The sequence below is a fragment of the Macrobrachium rosenbergii genome, chromosome 1 (assembly GCF_040412425.1).
Source record: "Macrobrachium rosenbergii isolate ZJJX-2024 chromosome 1, ASM4041242v1, whole genome shotgun sequence".
NCBI classification, from domain to species: Eukaryota; Metazoa; Arthropoda; class Malacostraca; order Decapoda; family Palaemonidae; genus Macrobrachium; species Macrobrachium rosenbergii.
The window spans coordinates 60,486,579-60,499,757 of NC_089741.1; positions in this window are offsets into that span (position 1 = coordinate 60,486,579).

Below are 13,179 nucleotides of genomic sequence, written 5' to 3' on the forward strand. Positions count from 1 at the left end.
AAAGCTATCCTTAAACTAGCTCTGAGTGTAGAAAACTTAATCACATTGGAAATAGCCCTACGATCGTGAACTAAACTGTTAAAAATATATCCCAAAATGCAAGCCATTGTTCTTCCCCACCTCTAAATTCAGGTATCTTAATTGCTGGGAGTTTAGGGGAGGAGAGGGTTAATAAGAGCCGAAGGAGGAGGCAAAGCGGGCGTTGATTTTATATCTCCCGTGTCAATCTTGCTCATAGTTTTCTGTGTAAATAGCAATAGCTTTCCTTACACATCTAGTTATTGCTCTATAACTTCTACATAAACTCTCATATTCACTATCCTGTGAAAAATAATTGTCATTCTGTGACCAACTATCTTCAAAACGTCGTAGACCCTCAATAAGACAACGTTCATACATTACAAGGGTCGATTTTGGTGTATCAGTATCACCAATGCAGTTACCTGTCTCATCAAGCAAATCTTGTAAGGAAATAATTTCCTTTCAATAACTACCTAATCTTGGAATCCATTATCTTGTAAATGGATCAATAACAAACTTATCAAATACAAAAATGTATGGCAAATTATCTAAACCTGATTGAAAATATAACTAATCTTATTCATAGGACGAATAACATTCACTGAATGATAGATAATTTGACCACGTGCTCTTCATCACTTCACAAAATACATCTGGTCCACGAAAACCTAAGTTCAAATGGCTGCAGAAATTTCAACAAGAATTTCTTCACCAAAGTAATCATAAATACGAACAATAATGTTCCATAAACAATAGATTACTTGGCAAAACACTCCAAGTAATTCAATACCTTACCCTGCTCACCAAATAACTTTGGACACGTGCCAGCTATACTATAATGACTTTAAAGCCATCCATCACCAACGTGAACTTTATATAAAATTATCTTTAACATCAAAAAATCCTTTGAATCGTTATGGCATCTGGTTCGTTCGAAGGACCAAAGCAAAGTACTACTATAACTAGCAAGAATGTGGTGAAACTTTAAAAAATTTAGAACCACATTCGGTACGATTTCATTCAACCTTAAGCCCTCCTGCACTAGCTTTGAATGAGACCAAGTTACACAGTGCTGAGGTTTACTAACTTACTTAAATATACCATGAAGTCAAACATTGCATTTTTATCAACAAAAGTGCAGTTAGAAACAATCAACTATATTTCCTGCCAATTCTTTTTGGGTGATACCACACGGGTTCACAAATACGCATTTAAAAGTTTAACACATATAATTAATATTTAAAAAGAACACAACAAGCATCAAAGTTACGTTAAGAAGCAAAGAAAACATTAACACATTACTGCAAAAATTAACAAGCGTTACGTTACTTGATGAGGAAAAACATAAATGGCCAAAAGGGGTTTCAGAATATTCTTATGAAGAAGTTACTGCAATGGCGACGACAGTTCACGAGGTGATGGGGCTGGATTCTACAAAGAACTTCTTCTTTTACTTGCCTTCCTGGAGTTAGCTGCTAAACAGACAGAGCTTCACCTTTACACCCTAAGAAGAAAACTCAGGAAAAGTATATTGCTTAACACAAATGTCACATCTACAAAAATTACAGGATTCGTAACAAAACATCAATTTAAAAACAAACATTAAATTACTTTAATCGTAACTCAACATACAAAAAAGGGTTTCGTCAGAGAAATGCAAGCTTAAATCACTGGCATGTGCCCTTACAATAAAGAAAATAACATATATTTCTCCACAGGAAGAAGTTTGACAACACTGTAATGATTCGTCATCTAATTTTATATAGATGGACAAAATTTGCAAAAAGGTGGTTTATTACTTTGAATATCAATGTACTAATTTATACCAACTCATTGCTATAGTTAATATAATAAAAACTTCTTCTGTGGAGCAAAAATAATCATATCTACGTATTTTCATAGAAACTGGGAAATACATCAAAAAGGGATTTTGACAAAGGAAAAATCTATTTCTGAGGGAGGCCCTGTGTCACCCGGTGAAATATCCATCAGCACATATTTCTAGGTAAATACTTTGCTAAATATACCAGAGAAAAAGCTATCAGGAATGCTGGGGTTACTACCCCAGATCGATTATCTATAATAAAATAGACGTCGGTATAGGTAAGGGTGAGTGATTGTTGTTACTGCCACAGGACCGCACTCTGAAGATATCCAATGACAAAACCCCGGAATGTGGGGCAGATCCAGCGCCCATACTCACCCGCCGCCAACGACGACCCCAGCGCCATCTGAACTCATTCCAGGCTAGCACCCCCAACAAGCTTTGTATGCCTATTCAGGGGGGAAACCTAGATCCTGGGTGGGTCACCGGGTGACACAGGGCCTCCCTCAGAAATAGATTTTTCCTTTGTCAAAATCCCTTTTCTGAGCTCGTCCCTGTGTCAGCCGGTGAAATCATAACAGAGAATCATGCCAAGTCTTGGTGAAAGTCTAAAAGTGATAAAGATTTAGGTGATCATGTATAAAAACACCATTATTAAAAATAATTTTAATTATCCCCAAAATATAATTAAATACTATAGGTATGCAGAACAACTGAGTTATGACTAGGGATATAATTTATACTATAATAAAGGACATGAGAATCAACTATATACAACATTAATACTATAGTGGCGAGGTACTGACACTAAATAAAACAAAACTTACAAGGTACCTCCGGCCTTAAACTAAATCACAGTGAGTATAACATATCACACACTTAAAACTAACACCGCAAGATTGTACATTATAATATTAGGAGCCAGGCTGCGAGGCATGTCTGGTCCAAGAGAAAATGGCAGAGGGCAAATAAATGAGACAGGCGGGCGGGGGGAAAGGATAGGGATTAAGGATTAATTTAAGTGGAGGGATAATGCTCCCTACAGCCACCGCAGTAATTTCAAAGCTTCCAGTGATTTCAGATAGTGGCGTTTAAACACTGATGGAGATTTCCAACCCGTGTACTTCTTCAGCTCAGCGAAATTCATATTGTGAAAATAATTAGTAGAGGTAGCCACATTTCGGATATCATGAACCTTAGGGACTGAATCCGGGTTAGCTTGCTTAATAAAGTACAGGATTTGTTGTCTTATAGCCCTAAAGAAAGTGTTCCACCTTTTCCCTGATAAAAGAGGACCAGACAAACACTGAGAAGTTCTTTGTAAGTAGGCCCTCAGGGTAGCGACTGGGCATAAGGACAGGTCTTGTGGAAGAGGACAACCTTCCAGGACCACCTATCCTGAGGGTCTTCGTTATTTGCTAAGAATATGTGATCTGGGAAAGCAGAACTGCTCCTGATGGAAGGAAATCTACGTGATTGACACCTCTAGAGAGAGCAGACAGTTCTGAAATTCTGGCCCCTGAAGCTAGACTAATTAAGAACAAGGTCTTCCTTAACAGATTTAAATAAGAACATTGATCATTATTAATTTCTGAGGCTAATTTTAGAACATCATTAAGGAACCAGGAAACCGTATGAGGACGGGTCACTGGTCGCAAACGGGCCAATTGTTCCAGTCTAAGGACATTGCATCTGTGGCGTGAGCTTGAGGGTCCAGGTTGGGAGCAACATAACAAGGGAGTTTGTGATTGCTCTCCGTGGCAAACAAGTCCACCTGAAGGCCCGGAACCTGCCGGCGGATCCATCCGAAGAAGCCTTGTCCAGGGACCATTCTGACTCAGCGAGCTGTTCTGGACAGGAGTCTGCAATAACATTCCGGACCCCTGCTAGATGGGTAGCTGACAGGTGCCAGCCGTGTTTCTCCGCTAGTGAGAAGATGGCTATCATCACTTGGTTTATCCGGCTTGATTTGGAAACCCCTCTGTTTATGCAATGTACTACTACCGCGCTGTCCAACACCAGCCTGATATGAATCTGGTTGACGGGGCGAAGTTTTTTCAGGGTTAGAAATACTGCCATCGCTTCCAAGATGTTTATATGGAACTGACGGAACATTGTGTACCTTTTCTTTTGGTGAGTATCCTCCCCAGCTGTTAATCAACGCGTCTGTGTGGATTATTAAAGCTGGAGAAATTGAAGGGGAACTGACTTTGAGAGACCCTTGACTGTGGACCACGGCCGGAGTCTTTTCCTTAGCACTTGAGGAATCAATGACACTTTGTCCCTGAGTTTGACATTGGCTCGTCTTCGCCACACTCTGTTTATGTCTTTCAGCTTTGTTTTTAGAAGCAGGTCTGTTACAGATGTGAATTGAAGGGAACCCAAGATTCTTTCTTGCATTCTGTGAGAGGCTTTCCTGTTTTGAGGAATTGCCTGGTGGCTTTGGCTATCTCCCTTCGTTTGGCTGGTGGAATAGACAGTTTGTGTGAAACTAGGTCCCACTGGATGCCTAGCCACTGAAATCGAGCCTCGGAGTTAGGCGGGAATTCGCCCTGTTTATCTGAAAGCCTAAGATTCCAGAAACTCGATCACTATGGCCGTAGCTCTCCGGCACTCTTCGGCGTTGGATGCCCAGATTATCCAATCGTCTAGGTATGCGGCTAACGATATCCCCAGGACCGCAGCTGTTGTACTACGTTTCTGCCAGCCGTGAATATTCTGGGTGCTATGTTGAGCCAAATGGCATGACCCGAAGGAGTAGGCCTGTTTCCCCAGTCTGAAACCTAGGAAGGGAGAGAAGTTCCGCGCAATCGGGACGTGATAATATGCGTCTGAAAGATCTATAGAGGTGGTGACGGCTCCACAAGGAAGTAGAGTCCGTACCTGCGCGATTGTAAGCATGCGAAATTTGTCGCATTGAATATAAAGATTGAGACGCGACAGATCCAGGATTACTCTTTGTTGACTGGAGTTTTCTTGGGAACACTGAACAGCCTGCCTTGAAATTTCAGGTGTCTCACTTTTCTTTATTGCCCTCTTTTAGAGTAATTCTGTCACAAAGTCCCGCAGAGCTTTTGGAAGACAGTTGATGAAATCTGGTCAAAGGTGGAGGTCCTTGATCCAGCTCCAGCCCAAACCTTTGGAGACTATACTGTGGGCCCATGGACTGAAGGTCCACCGGTCCCTGAACAGATAAAGTCTGCCGCCCACCTGATTGGTCTCACTGGGAGGAGCAGGCTTGCCTCCTCTACCGCGACTCCTCCTCTTCCCGGGAGGGGGTCCATGAGGCAGCCTTGCCTCTGAAGGAGGATCTCGCTCTAGTCCCCCTTGCGCTCCTATTAAGACCCTGAAATGACCCCTGGCCCTCGTATGAAGGGGTTGAATCGGAGACGTCACGAAAGGAAGGTGCGGCAAAGAGAGTGTTGAGCTGGCTGCACCAGCACGAACTGTTGGGGTTGGGCCTTTGAGGTAGAAGGCTGGCAAACTGTTGAGACAGGTACGGCCTGGACAACAGCCTGCTGGTGTTGTCTCCTGTGCTTCCTGTCGTTTGCCAGGTCTGCCTTGAGGAGCCATGACTCTGGGGTCTTCCGCTAAAGGCGGAATACCCCAGCGGGAGCGCAGACTTTGATTTGCCCTGGTTGCCTCTGCCAGGACATTGACTTCTTCTTCGGGAAGAGGGTTAGCTCCCCAGAAGGAACTTTTCATGAGCTTATTAGGCTCATGTCTGATGGTAGCATCGTTGAAGATGAATTTGCGCAATTCAATGCGTGCACCATAAAGTCCAACAAGTCCGCCTGAAATCCCGCCAATAGGGACTTCGCCAGGACTTGGAAGAGTTGCTCCTCCAAACGTCACAGCGGTTGCTTCCGCCAGGCACAGTGAGTTAAGTGATCGGCTCAGCCGACACCAGCCTCAAACTCTGCTTTGAGGAGAGCCTCTGGCAGTTTGGGAAGCTGTTCACTGAAGATATTGGATGCGCACTCCGGGTCCAGCTTACCTGAAGTAAAGGTGGCCGGGGCATCTTTCCAGAACTCATCGTCTCGGGGAAGATCAGCGAGGTGGGATCAGTCTCCCAGAGCTGAGGCAAAGGTTTGCTCTCCGAGCAAGCCTGGGCCGTCAAGAGGGCTGCCTTAGTCATGCAGGGGTTGGGACCTTATCACCCAACGAGAACATTGTAAAGTTGCCCTTGAGGGGGTCAACTTTGTGTTCTCCGCCTGCCATTCACTACAGGAGCGCATCAGAGCGGACTGCGCCTGGTCCTAGGGGAAGATTACTGTCTCCTTTGGGACCTTATCGATCTCACCCAAGCTTCCTCCGTCAGTCTGGTGAAGCCTGGGTAGGGGGCAGCAGATCAGGAGGAAAGAATTCAACTCCTCGAGTCTGGCGCCTGCCTGAACCCTCGATGGTAAGGTATCTTCATGCCGGGAGCATGAAGGGCAAAATGCCATGGATTCCCCTTGTCGAATGGAGGGAGGGCGGAGGCGTCTGGAACGGGATAGTGTACTGCCCAGACCCCTCGAACGCATGAACCCGAGAGCATGGTCTCCTGGCTCTGCAGCCTCTCCGTAGCTTACTCAGCTTAGCATCTACCTCCGAAGAAAATTTTGCAGGAGCATCCCTGCAAAAGCCTCCGGGTCAAGGCAGGCAGGCGAGGAGGGCTAGCCTAGCTGCCCTCGAACTCGCACTCTTAGCAGAGACAGTGGCCTTGCCTGTGGCTGCCGGACTATCATCCGTGGCTTCACGGAGGGAAGGGGATGCTTTGCAGGAAGACGGACTTATAGCCTTCGCCTTCCAAGTCTTCTTCAATTTGGGGACAGTGGATTGGGCACCGTCCTCAAAAGAAAGACTTATGAAAACCCTGTAAGCGGTGGAAGAAGGAGAATCAAAGGGAACCCGCCCCACTGCCTCACTTACCTCCCCACCTACCTCCCCTGGTCCTGTTCCGCATTCATCGGGTTCCAGATTGATATCTATGGCGCTACTTCCTCCGACACCTCAGCGAGGCTGGTCCTGGAGAGGCTGAGTTTCTGCCCGATCTGCTCGATAACGGGGGCAGCGACTACCGCGGGAACAGCCGCTGGGACCGGGCGCGGGGTACAGCAAGTTCTGGATGTTCTCTGGAAGAACATAGGGTTTCCCCAACGGAACATTCCTTCCGAACCCAGCCACCCAGACACGAGGGACTCAAGGCGTCACTCGGAGGGATTCGTCGGCCTGGAAGAGGGGACTTAACGACCCGCGCTTGGTGAGTCTATATAATTCATATACTAGGCCCAAACGAAAAATAGATTTGACGATACCAGGAAAACTACAGAGGCAGTAACATAACAACGCCGACTCGTCCTGGACATGCTCGTAATGAGCGAAGCAGACCTCACAACCGTCCGGGTGCCACACAATTAAGTCATCCAGTCGGACTGCACAGCCTGAATGAGACCGACAGACGACATGTCCATAGGGCTGGTGCAGTATCGCAGAGTACCCGGGCTCCTCACAACGAACAGTCTGTAAGTAAAAGAGTACATGAACCTACTAATTTAAGGAACTTCAAACTATAGTAGGTATTGGAGTATGTTAAAATAATTTATACCGGACCTGCCGGAGCATTCCGGCGGGACAATAAATTAGAGCAAAACATGACCGCACTAGATCAAGGAGCGCCGGAGATAGTTCGGAGGAGTAGGACCTTAATCTAGGATCCTGCAACTCTTAATGGTAAATATACTTAAGAATAAATACTGCCAGAGTCCGGCAGCAGGCCTTAGTTTATACCGGGTCCACCAGAGCATTCCGGTAGGGTAAAAAACTAGAGCAAAACATGATATATACTAAATTAAGGAACACCGACCAACGGAGTAGGATCTTAATCTAGGATCATGCATAAATTATAACGGCACTAAGTAACTGGTTAACAATATAGGATAACAAAACACTGTAGGTCGCCGTGTTCGGCGAACCCCTCGGGGATCCGTTACCCCGACATTTGAGTTACAGCGGGGAAGGCGGGGGTAAATCATTACCATGAGTCATTACGCAGCTGGAGCTAGGTGTGACTAAAGCCAACCCACGGAAGACCAAAAGCACGGAGGCAGGAGGGCCGGGGGCGGAGCGGAATTAGCGAGCAAGTGTTTGAATCCTGAAAGTGGTCGGAACCCAGCTCGATCCACCGGAGAGCGAACCAACGAAACACTAGCCAAGCGGATGACATTAGGGCGGGGCCCAGGAGGTGGTTGACACTCAACTGGGAACCCGACCGTCCCCCTCCGGGTGACAATCGGAGAAACCCGACGTCCTCGTGAGAGGAGATGACAAACCGCTGGCAAGGCGGGGAGGTTTGTACAGTACTTGGAAAGTGGGACGGGTTTTTTTTTAACAGGATGGGGATCCCCCACACACTGACTGTAACTCCCTGCGGGCACGAAACAAGCGTATCGACTACCTATTCAGAGAGACTCATGACACTCACTTCAGTACTAGGGAAGGATAGGGTAACAGCATTAATCTGAAGTTATCACCAAACTCTCACCCTCCTCATGAAGGCGCAGCCTAGACAATCGGGGAGGAGAGAAGGGAAGAAGGAGAGGGGTTGAAGGGAGAGAAATTCCTGTAACGTGAGTCAACCAGCAACCGACCCATAGGGTAGAAGGCAATGCTTGAAGAAGATACCCCATATTGTATGTCTTCTCTCTCTCCCTCATCAGAGGAGAGGGAGGGACAGGGGTTTCAGATACTCAGCAAACCCAAAATAAGCGGTAAGGCGGATGGAACAACAAACAGGAACTCCCTCGACCAGCCTACCCCTCCCTCCCCGCTCAAGCGACATAGTTGGGAGAGATGGGAGCTAAGCAGTGAAACCTAACCTGAATGGCCTAACCCACCGATTGGAACGAGAGAGGGTTAGGCTAGGATCCCCATTTCTAATAAAATATCATTAAAATTAACCAGTAACATATAAACCGTAGTATGAATAAATATACAAAATTAAAGAACTTGTGCTAAGCATATAGCCTAACTGAGCAAGGGGAACAGGAAGTAGGCAGCCATTGGAGCTGTACCTGATCGCTTCGCTTGGATCATAATAAAGCTAAATTATTCATGACATCCAATACACCATAGGTCAGAAGCTGACAAAGATAGCACCACCCTGGAGAGGAATCTACCGAGCGAGAGCCTGGTATACGCTATGAATTAACTATAAGAACCAAAATAAGAGGCCTACGTAAGAACAACGCTAATCAAGGTACCAGGACCTGCTCAACATAGAAAAACGTCTCCAAATGGAACTTCTTGAAGGGGGAATCATAAAACCTGAATGAAAATGTAAGCGACCGAAAAGAAACCCTTGCAAAACCAGCTGCCAGAGTGTACTTCAAGGTCATCATGGCTGAGCAAAATGCCGGGAGCGTCCGATATATGACCCTGTAAATATTAATTCTACGGGCCTATAAGAGCCTCACAAGTAGTAAAAACCCCACAAGAAGATGGTACTTAACTTAGATACGGTGAAATTACTTGATGCCATGATGAATGTAATCTAAAATTTTCCAAAAAAAGAGGCAGCACAAAAAAAGCTTTAACACACAAGCACGTGCTAGAATGGAATGAGTTCAGATGGCGCTGGGGTCGCTGGTTGGGGCAGGTGAGTATGGCGCTGGATGGCCCTCACGTTCGGGGTTTTGTTATTGGGATATCTTCAGAGTGCAGTCCTGTGGCAGTGACAACAATCACTCACCCTTACCTATACTGACGTCTATTTTATTATAGATGATCGATCTGGGGGTAGTAACCCCAGCATTCCTGATAGCTTTTTTCTCTGGTATATTTAGCAAAGTATTTACCTAGAAATATGTGCTGGATGGATATTTCACCAGCTGACACAGGGACGAGCTCAGAAATAAGTATTAAAAAAAAACTAAGAAATTTTATTCAAGGGGAATAAATGGCAATTTTTGACAAGCATGAAGACAAGTACTGCTGGTTTATTGATGAAGTGATCCGCTTATACAGCGGCGTGCGGACGTCTGCGTATAACGCAGAGACCACAGTTACAAAGATTTACAGGTGGCCTGAGGTCAAACGATTTCTCTACAAAAACAGGACAGGTACATACAGAAAACATAATGATTAACAATGTCTGGTCTGTTACAAAAGTACTCTGTTACATATACATAATGCATGTCACTTGAACAGACAATTAAGTATACAATTCACAACAATGATAATATGTGTTCGGCCGATCCCATGTCGAATGTGAAGGCACCGCAGAAGACGGGATGTTCATTACAGAGAACGTGTTGAGCGGGGACTTTACAATACTAACCCCCCAAGACGTAGGTAACGTCTGATCAAAGCAGGTATCTGCTGGGGCGACGGAGGGGCCCCAGCTTTCTCAATGTCAACTGGAGGGGGTGGTCGCCTTCCCTGGCGCCCTCTGGAGCGGTGTGTTGGGGTGCCTCCCTGTCTGGTTTTGGGGTTTTCCGGGGACGCCCACATTTTCCTGCACATGGGGCTGGCTGGGGGGTTGGCGTCTGTGTATAACGCAGAGACTACGGGTACAAAGATTTACAGGTGACCTGAGGTCAAACTATTTCTCTACAAAAACAGGACAGGTACATACAGAAAACATAATGAATAACAATGTCTGGTCTGTTACAAAAATACTGTTACATATACATAATACATGGTCACTTGAAGACAATAAAATATACAATTCACAATAATGATATGTGTTCGGCCGACCCCAGGTTGAATGTGAAGGCACCGCAGAAAATGGGATGTTCATTACAGAGAACGCGTTGAGCGGGGACTTTACAAGCTAAAGAGCCAAAGTACCGTAAAAACAAATACAGAAAAAAAATATAAGTAAAATAGAACTTTAAGATTAAAAAATAGATACAGTATAGGAAAATATGAAGGAATTAAGTGGGAATTAGAAATAAAAATAAAAATTTATATGCAACATAGAACAAAAACAAAAACTGACCCTTATGATTCTTTGAAAAAAAAAAAAAAAAATTACACAACTGATCGTTGCATGCCAGACAAGTCATTATCGACCTGAGTTTCACTACTTCATGTAAGCAGAGATAATGAATAAATCAAATATGTTGGAAAAAAAAAATATTCCAATAATAAATTTTAAAACTTTAATGAACATTACATGTTTTATTTACCACAGTATGTAGTGAATTTAATTTTCATTATTTTAGTGAAAACATGGGATAATTTAATCCCAACATTAAGTATATCCTTTTCCTACAAACTCAAGTTTCAACCTTCACGACAATATCACATCCAAAAACGCTTAGCACTTATATGGTGTACAAGTGACGATTGTATACTTATGTTTTTTCAGAGGTATTAAAAAGATTAAGTACCGTCTTTCAACTATGTTTGCTTATTGCTTTTAAAGCTTTAGTAGCCCATTGTATTATTTTCGCATGTATTGTTTTTTCCCTTTGTGCTTCAGTATATTTGCTTTTTAATCATAAGCTCGGTTTTAGTCCTCCATTTTCTCCGCACGTTTTATTCTTTACCAGCTTATCATACTTTATTTCTGGGCTCGACCTGTGTCAGCCAGTGAAATTGGTTCCATTTAGCACATTTCTAGGTACAGTATAGAAGTGTTTATATACCAGAGAAAAAGCTATCTAGGAATGCTTCAGGGTTACCACCCCTAGGATTCGCTCATCTATAATAGATGTCGATATACACTAAGGGTGAGCTATACCATACCACAGGCCTTCGTCCAACAGACTTCTCAATTCTGAAAGTCCCAAATTGGATGCGCCATTACAAACCTGTAACCAAGGATACTCACCTGCTGCGCAAACTCATGGCGTCATCATTGCAGACTGCCACGTCATTCCAAATTTAGCACTGCCAGCGTAAACACGTTAATTTTGTGTGGTGATTGTGTTCCCTTTTTGGCAGCTCATCATGTCTTCCACCGAGATTTTCTCACCATCTAAGTTGAGTACTAATTCTGGTTGGATTGTTGGTCTTTGGAGGCAACTTAATTTTGGTTTCGTAGTTTTTTTCTTAGCGTTTTGCAGCGCACTGCGTCATATGCAGTGCATGCTATATGTTTGCCTCTCCCAATTTTGATCTTCAATCTCAACCTTTTTGATATTATTTGTTATTCTCCTAGTTTTTTGTTGACTCCATAGTTTTGGAGCTTGTGTGGAGAATTTGTTTTTGTACCGTGTTGCTGGTTGGGGTTAGATCGTGTTTTGCCTATCCACTATCATGTAGGCAATGGGTCTCCATTTTCTGACAATAGAATTTGGGTCCCTTTATCGGTTTCTCTTCCCCCAGTGTAAAATTTTTCTCTCATTGGTGTAAAGTATTTATTCATGATGTTAGCTGTTTTATACAAGGCAGGATGACATATATATTTTTAGATTAAGTTTGCATTCGATTCGGCGTCTAGGCGGCCATTTTGGATACCGTGCGGTATCCACGTCTCTGATAGTTTCGGCATATTCATTGCCTGTCTTTTCATCCGAATGATAAGTATTTTATATGCGTATGTAGATATGTTTATCCTTAAGGCTCCCCTTTTTGAATGTTTTATATTGTGTCTGTTTTTTGTATTGTTATCTCTAGAAGGTAGTTTTTTAGCCTATCCACTTAGGCTAGACGTAGCTGTGCTCTTACACGATGTTAGGCTACCTTAATCTCCTGTTCAGCCATTAGGCTTTGGAGGTTAGGTTTGCCCTGTTTACAAGTTCCTGTAGCGTGAGGAATCCTCACTTTTCCTCCTGCCCAGTTTGTTCTAGTCTCGTGGGAGGCTGGCTGAGCTAGGACCTGGTCCTTCTCTCCCCCCCATACCAGTGGCATAGCCCTGGCCTCCCGGACTAGTCCAAGGAGCTTGGTTTTGGAGAGTTAGGCTACGGTCTCTTACTCCATACTCTCGTGTATGCAGCCCAGTTATCGTCCTCTTACTTGATGGTTTGAATTTGTGACGTCACCTGTGCGTTATCCCTGAATGGGGAGAGTAGCCGCTCACTTTTGTTCGGCTTCCCCGTAAGGTGGTATATTCAGCGTCCGGAGGGTGCTACCCACCCGACCGGTCGCTGTTCTGCCAGGTTTCCGTCACTTACTACCTTTTTCCATACGGACGATGTTTCGCTGGCTTGCTCCCAACGTTTTACTGGTTGGCAGCTTGTGTGTCGAACATTGTTCTGGGAATGCATGATAACATATAGGGTATGTTACAATTCATCTCCGCCGGTCTAGTCTTGTTTTTTGTTGTTCTTATCACTACAGTGGTATGAACCGCGGTTGTTAGGGAGCCATATCCTTTCCCCCTACTCCGCCATGGTGACATC